The sequence below is a fragment of the Sinocyclocheilus anshuiensis genome, unplaced genomic scaffold, assembly GCF_001515605.1.
Source record: "Sinocyclocheilus anshuiensis isolate Anshui unplaced genomic scaffold, SAMN03320099.WGS_v1.1 scaffold1239, whole genome shotgun sequence".
NCBI lineage: Eukaryota > Metazoa > Chordata > Actinopteri > Cypriniformes > Cyprinidae > Sinocyclocheilus > Sinocyclocheilus anshuiensis.
In genome coordinates this window covers 75,536-83,738 of record NW_015540949.1, presented here as the reverse complement: position 1 = coordinate 83,738, position 8,203 = coordinate 75,536, and the positions used below count along the sequence as shown (strand labels likewise).

Here is an 8,203-nt window from a genome sequence, read left to right as displayed (position 1 = left end):
ACAAATTGGTTTCTTAGGACCTGGTGCCACATTACACTTTGTTTGTGCATTGTGTGTGTTTTCTGCTGCCTTTAGTTTGTCTGTTAATCCATCAGCGCTGGGGATGGGGGGAAAAAGCTTGCACATTTGCAATCCTGGCTCATCTGTGTCCCTTAATCCTGAGAACAGCCATGCTGGTGAGATTGCAGGCCCCTCGGAGTCTCTCCTTCTGGAAACTTCAAAGTCAGGCATTGGCGATTTGGAAGACAGGGAGGCAAAGTCTGCAGGGAGCCTTCATGGAGGTCAGCCCAAATCTTTAGCTGAGAGCCCCTGGTTCAGTGCAGGTGGATCTGAGGCCAGTGTTGAGGGAGGGAGAGGTGCTGTTAGGCAGATGGAGAGGGATTAACCCCCTCCACCAACCACCCATCTTTGAATTATGAATGTCCCTTCTCTCTTTATGTCTGTCAGCACAAGGCAAGTCTTTGAACACAACACTCTTGTGTCCCTCTATGCAGTTATGTGTCATAAAAGACATTTTACTGTTTCTGTAAGAGTCAGAAGTAATTTCTTTCTTGTATACTTCTACTCTGTCATAGGCGGAGGGTGAACCAACTGTAGGCTAAAGGTGTGGAAATCCAGGTGTAGGCGATATATTTGACTAGATCACATCATTTTTTGAAATAATACAGACTGCTTTGAGAGAATGTCTTGAATTAGATGTATTAAAGGGATAGTTCACCCAAAAATTAAAATTCTGTCATTAATTACTCACCCTCATGTCGTTCCAGTCCCGTAAGACCTTCGTTCATCTTCAGAACACAAATTAAGATATTTTTGATGAAATCCGGAAGAGTGGAAATAGTTGAATGAAGTCGTTAATTTTGTTTTCTTTGCACACAAATAGTATAGCTTCTTAACATTACAGGTTAAACCACTGGTATCACATGGACTATTTTAACAGTGTCTTTACTACCTTTCTGGTCCTTGAACGTGTGAGTTGCGTTGCTGTCTATGCAGGGTCAGAAAGCTCTTGGATTTCATCAAAAATATCTTAATTTGTGTTCTGAAGATGAACAAAGGTTTTACGGGTTTGGAACGACATGAGGGTGAGTAATTAATGACAGATTTTTCTTTTTTAGGTGAACTATCCCTTTAAGTGTAATTTTCTTGTTTAAAATATAAACTTCATTTTTTTATTATTATTTATTAAATGTATTATTATTATTATTATTATTTAATTATATCTGATTAATATGTCATACTACAAAAGTTCAAAAGATTTTTTTTGAAAGTAGAGTTTTATGTTCACCAAGGCTTTATTTATTTGATCAGAAATACAGTAAAAACTGTAGTGTTGTAATCTATTATTTTACAATATTTTAAAATGTAATTTATTCTTGTGGTGGAAAAGCTGAATTTTCAGCAGTCATATGTCATACGGCCCTTCAGAAGACATTCTAATTTGCTTATTTTGTGCTCAAGAAACATTTCAAAGTGTTGCTATGCTATGTTACGTTACGTTGACATATCCCACATGACTGCCACATTTTAGTGTGCCTGGATCATATGTGAAAACCTCTAGGTTTGTTTGTTTTTAGAATAACCTTCTTGTTCCGCCTGAGGGTAATATACATGATAAAACAACTCATTTTATCAGACTGTAACTTTTGTGTAGCCAAGAACTTGTTCACCTTTAATACCTGGCCAAAAAGAAAGTTAGTTTTGGACCCGGGGATGCACTGTGATGCTGATGTTTGAACTCGTGTTGTGCTCAGGGAGGCAGGGACTCCACAACTGCTGCTGTGAGGATTCACAAACACAAAGGAGTGGCAAATTCATGAAAATGAAACGAATGAGGTTAATACAGCCTGTTTTATGCAGAGATCCTTGAGGATGACATTTGTTATGTTGCACGAAAATGTAAATGAAGAGGAAAGCCTTGCTTCAAGACGTCTCTGAGGGAACCAGGCACTGTGTTCATAGAAAATACAGAAGGTCTGGGATCAGATTCCACCTTGTCTTCTCTAATCACAGACAGAATAGACTACAAAGCAAAACAGACCTAGAAATATCTCTCATATAATGTTTCATATTCTTAGACACTTCATTAATATAGCACAATATCTAATTCTCTCATTCTGTATTTTTAAACGTATCCTTATTTTTGGCGTAGTTTGGTGTCTGAGCTCATGGACTTGCTGTATTCTTTCTGTTTTACAGACTCCGATCTGCCAATGACATGTGACCCTATCTGAAAGCGTTGAAGAATTGAGCCTCAGCCTTTTAGATGCCAGATCTGTCTGTCTCAACAAAGACAGAAAGCGAAGACTCTTGTCTCATCACCATTCAGATTCTATAAAAGCAATTAGCTTAATGGCGACTGTGGTGACAAAGCTTTGGCTCGCTTAGGAGATGTGAACCGCCCTACTGTGATTTACCTCAGACAAAGAGGGCACCTTGGGAATTTAAGTTGGCATACTTTTAAGAGTTTGAAGTAAACAACTCTTGCTCATTTATTTTACTCTTGCCATCAGTTACGCAATGGACTCTAGCTGAACAGAAGTCTAACTGAAGACTAGTTGTGTTTCATTCTGCTCCCTAATTCCCTATGACGTGCTTGAGGACATTGTGAACAAATGTAAGTACTAGCAAGACCCTTGATACACTGAAGTTTGGGAAATTGATGACTTTATCACCTGTGACCTGGCTGCGTCACAAGTACAAGTAGCTGGTATTTATCAACATTGTTGTGCACCTTCATTGTAGATGTAAAAAGTACACTGACATTATGAAAATGTGCTTTTCTTGAGTTTTTAAAAATGGCAATTACGACATTAAACATATCACATAGCAAAGCACAAAATGATTACAATATTAATACAAATACCAAATTCTCAACATAAATAAACATAAACAAAAATAAAAGTTATTTTATTTTGAGGATATAACGTATATTAGTGCTAAAATTGGTTATACCCAATATTAGAGTTTTTTTTTAATTTATTAAATAACAGTCAATATTGAATATTTAATTATGCATGTCCCTTATATTTACATTAAGATTACCTTTAGTGTCATCTACCACTCAAAGTAAATTTTTTATATTAATACTAATAATTGAAAACCTTTAAAACTTAAAAAATATAAAACTATGTAAATATAAAATATGTTTTTCATATTTTATGAAATAACGTTGTGTTGCCTACATAATGGTTGATTTTAGTTTAGTGTTTTATTTTTATTTGATTCCTGCGCTAGTCTTAATATTAGCCATTTATCTGGTATCAGCTTATGAAAATAATTAGTAGGTAATTGGTATTGGCCAAAACTTTTAATTGTGTGTAATTGTACTTCAACTGTAGCATTGTTAGTATTCATTTTACTTTATAAATGAATTTAATTTATTTGTACATGATAGTATAAAAAGTTTAGTTTAGCAATTATCAGCCATGACATTCAAATAATTGTTGGCTTATCCATATTGGCTAGAATTTTAATATTGTTTCATCCCCAGTCTTCTATCTTTAACTAAAGCACAAATTCCTGTCTAATATTTAAAAGTTTGCATAATTGTTTACCTGTCATGCATTTTAGGGAATAGGGGTGAAAGATCACATGAAGAAACAACTTTAAATACTTAAGAAGGAATAGTGACATTTCTAGTAAGTAAATATTATTGCTAGTTTCACGGTGGGTTGCATTCTGGGAATTTCTGGGGCGTGAACATTTCTCTGCTTAAAGTGATTTGGACAATGGGACAGCCTCAAAAACGGCTGACTCCCTGAGCAGCACACTACTGAACTAGGGAGCGGATTGAGACACAATGGGTGCGTGACAGTGAATGTGACGTACTCGGATCCTTTCCTTCTCTTCTAATTCCTTCCTCACTTGCTTTCTCCTTCATTTGCTCTCAAGTCATTTGTCTCATTACTCTAATTTAACAGTGCACTTCGCCGTCTTTGTGGGGGAGGCCTGGCTTATTTAAAGGCCTGATTGGAATAAGGAGATGATGGTGGTGAAGGAGCCATTTATACAAGATGAGAAGGAGGGTGGTCTCGGCTATTTTGAGTACCAACCCATGCCCACAAAACCTGCCAATTAGCTTAAGTGGCCTCCCAGCGAGCTGGATTAGTCCTGTACCTTTCCGAGAGAGTGAGAAAAGCACTTTCTTACAAAAAAGTGGCAAACTTGGTTAAGCTTCCATGCTCTAATTGCAGGTCTGGTTGCAAAATAGCATGTTACATTACAGATGCCCACATACAGACGTGTTTTATGCTGAGGTAAAATTACTCCTTGTTTAAAAGCTGTGCAACACGACTGCTGTTTTTCTGTGCTTTATACCTGTTGTGTTGCAATGTACTTTTGTTCTGCCAAGCTGGCTGCCTCTGATAAGTTTTCTTCGCTTTTCCACTTATTCTCACTTGGCCACATTGCTTCTCTTGATTCTCTTTAAGGGTGCTACATCTTAAAAATAGCAGGTGTTCGTTTCGATCCTGTGTGTGTGAAATGCGTGGTGAAAGTTTTGACCGGATTCCAAAAAAGTGGTTCCCACAGTCTACGCGCCGCAGGCAGGACAGACAGCGTGTATCGATCAGGGTGAAAAGCGGGGTTTCGCCGGAGATTAATACTGTGCTCAGCAGAGCTCACGAAGTTGTTAACGTAATGTGGAAAAACCGGTGTGATCAGCCATATTGACAGCGCAGGGCAAGGCCACTGATTAAGTGAGTGAAGTGCATTTCACAAACTCAAACTCTGCATTTCACAAGCACTGAATTCTTCTTCCAAAGAACATTTTGTTTTGCTCCTGTATGAGCCTGTGTTGGGGGAGTAACAAACTAACTTTAGCATTTTCAGCACTACTAACTTAGCATGTAATTTTTTTTCAACAAGTAAGCAGTGTGACATTATAAAATGCTTTTTTTTGTGATTCTAAAAGTATTGTGCATGCACATCAGAGTGTGCAAATGTGCTCAAACATGCTTCATGATTTATGCGTAACATGAAAAAGTCTGAATTTTGGTCCTTTTGCAGTCTACGTTTTCAAAATAATATTACAAAAACGTATACAAAATAATATTACAGTATTTATTATAATAATCTTAAAAATCATATTTAGTTAAACGCTTCTGTTGGCCACTTTGTTTTTGTGTTTTTGTTCTAGGAATGTAAATTATGACGTTTTCTAGTTTTGTTGATGATTTTGTGTTTATTGATGGTATTAAGTTTTACATTTTATGTTGGTGGCATTTAGTGTAAATGAATGGTAAAAAAAACTGCTCCAATTTACATAAAGAAAAAAGGAATCGATTTTTTTGCAGTAGTAATCAAACAAGTGAATCAATGCACTGAATTGGTTCATTTAAATACGCTAGTTTAGTAAAAAAGACTTGAGTCCCTTTGCAGGCTTCATTCTTTGTGTAGTGATACAAATGAATATGATTTTTTTTGGTAAATAATCTTACAAAGTAATAATGTTTAAGCAGTGCTGCTGCTTGGCCACTGTTTTACTCAAATATATTGTTAGATTGTGCTGTTTTCTAGTTTTATCGAGGGCGTTCAGTGCAAATAAATCTGTTCAAATGCTGTTTAATGGCAGTGTTTCATTAGCTTGTACTATATCTAGTACTTTTACTTATATGTCCCTTAACAAACTACACTTCAAAGTATCTTCCCCAGCACTGTTAGGGTAGAAGGACATGTCCAGGAGATAGATGGTTTAATCCAGCAAGTCATAGCAGAAGAGAATTTTTAATAAGAAGAACATTAGTTATAAATCTTTATTTCAAGCTGCGTTCTTCATTGTCAGCACATTTGAAGGCTTAATGAATGCGTATGTGTGGTGTCTGAAGCCTGAAGAAATTGTTATATATCTTTTTATTGGACATGAAAGGTCACCTTGAGAAAAGGAAATTAGACTTTCATTTTTCCCCCCCTCTGCCCAATGAATGTAGCTGACCTGCATTGGAGAGACGTGTTAGTGAGTTTTTAATCAGCATGGATATTTATTTATTACCCTCAGCCTGAAGCTAATTTACTTCATCTCACTCACTTTCCTGTTTCAGGTCATTTACATACATCCCTCCCCCAAGGCCTGCTGGGACAGGATTACTGTATTAATTGCTTTTCGGTATGATGGAGAACAAAGCAGCCTTTCTTTTCCTCTTCCTCATATTCCAAGCGACTAATGCTACGAAGTTTGCAGGAAATTAGCCACTTGGGACCAAGACCTTGACCGAAATGTATTTCGGAAATTGCAGCTTGTGTGCGAGAGCTCATATACTTGTCCATTTGTAATCATCTGCGAATCTGGTACCTCAAGGACCTGGAGAAGCGATATGATAAATTCAGTAGTCGACACACGTACACAAATGCACACAGGTGAATTGATTTTTCGTGTGATCGCTACACCAAAGTGTGATCGAGCGTCTTTTTGCAATCATGGGTCGCGTGCCAGTCGACCCGCACACACAACGGTGATGAATGACCTCACGATGAGGCCTGTCACTGGTTGGTAATGTCACTAAATCTCCCACCACAAAGACCACAGCATGTTCAATAATATCGACTGTGTGTGCGTGTTTGTGAGCTCATCCTCCATTTGGGATGTTGTAGGATATCTTTGCTTTCATCTTAGTGTTATGGGATATGTTTCTGTTGTTGGATATAGATGACTTCGATGGCCGATCCAAAGAGCAAAGGCGGAGTGGCCGGACTGATACAGATCAAGATGAATGGAGGAATAATAGGCTGAATGGATGAACAGGAAGAAATCTCTTTATCTGGAGGGCTTAACATTTTGCTAAAAGGTTCTTTCCTTTTGGATCGCCTACATCTGTGCCTTTTGGGCAACATCTAAAGTTGTACGCTCCTTCGGATCCTTCATTGCTAAGGCCAGATGTCAGTGGGTTACTTCATTCTTTCATTCATTATTTATCTCCTGTTTGATTCAGATCTGATTCGTCGAGAGTTTCTGCCATGGCACAGTGGCTTTTCAAGCTGTTTTCCACCCACAAATATAAGATGATCTCTTCGCAGTTATTTCCGAAACCTGCGTTTAGAGTAAGTGAAGCCTGCGGCCTCTATTACCCACAATCCCAGAGCATTTATTACCTGTTTAGAGCTATACCGGCTCACGGACAGTGTAATGATGGCCTTAGGACAGATGTTCGAGGTTCGAGAGATATTTCTCTCTTTTAAGTCCAGAGGTGTCTTCTGAAGCTTGATGCTTTTGACTAAAGTGTCTCAAATTGAAAAGCTCAAAACTGTGGACCACCATCTGCGTTACCATGGAGACTGTAGTTTTTTTTTTTTTCTGGAGTGGAGAGCACCGGTTCCATGTCACTCTAATTGCCCTGTCAGACAGTGGTGTGGGAGGTTTTAATGTGGAGTTTGGCACTCAATGCCAGGAGTAGAGAACGTCACCTCCTTTGTGAGTTTATTTAGAGTTTGGATAGAGAGAAATATTTAGTGAGGCTGAGAAACCTGAACGGTCCACTGTAAGCTCTCAGTAAATAAAGTTTTGTTTGTGAAGGTCTCTTTAAAAGTCGATGTAACTTCTTGGGAATAGTTAAAGTCTTTTGCTGAGTGCTTGAAGCCTCGCAGGTCTAAATTGGCTTTTCACTTGGCAAACCATTTTTTGGTTAATGAAATGAAAGAGGGTCCACAATTTTAAAAAGGAAGGTTTTTTATATAAAGAGTTCTTATAAATGTACATACTATCTTTCAAAAGATTAAAATAAAAAAAAATAAAAAAAATGTATTCAACAAGGTGAATAAAAAGTGACAGAAAAGCCATTTATAATTTTACAAAAGATTTCAGTTTCAAATAAATGCTGTTCTTTTGAACTTTTTTTCGTCAAACAGTCCTGAAAAAATGAATCACTGTTTCCACAAAAATATTAGGCAGCACAAGGTTAAAAAATATTAGCCTAACTGTTTTCAACACTGATGATAATAATAATAATAATAATAATAATAATAATAATAATAATAATAATTTATTTTGTAACAAATTAGCATATTAAAATGATCTCTGATCTCATGTGACACTGAAGACTGGAGTAAAAGTTTTGTTAGCAGTTTTGTTAAACTATTTTTTTTTCTAAGAAGTAACAATAAAAAGCAATAGCAGTCTACTTAAGGTTTTCAAGTTGTTTTATTTTTTCTTTATTATAATATTTTTGAGTTTGTCTCCACAAAAAAAAAAAAAAAAAGAACATGCTCA

General features: G+C 36.8%; 1 protein-coding gene and 1 long non-coding RNA gene across 2 annotated transcripts in view; both read left to right on the top strand.

Annotated features, from left to right (window-relative positions):
• LOC107689839 (uncharacterized) overlaps positions 1-2,403 on the top strand; it is a 29,326-nt gene extending 26,923 nt beyond the window's left edge. Inside the window, exon 3 of the long non-coding RNA XR_001634371.1 lies at positions 2,200-2,403. This is a non-coding gene — a long non-coding RNA (uncharacterized LOC107689839). The remainder of the gene's footprint in view (positions 1-2,199) is intronic.
• A 28-nt stretch (positions 2,404-2,431) lies between these two features.
• The window catches only part of LOC107689896 (semaphorin-6C-like), a gene marked incomplete at its 3' end in the record, with an annotated part of 79,436 nt that continues 73,664 nt past the window's right edge, over positions 2,432-8,203 (top strand). Inside the window, exon 1 of the mRNA XM_016488074.1 lies at positions 2,432-2,617. The remainder of the gene's footprint in view (positions 2,618-8,203) is intronic.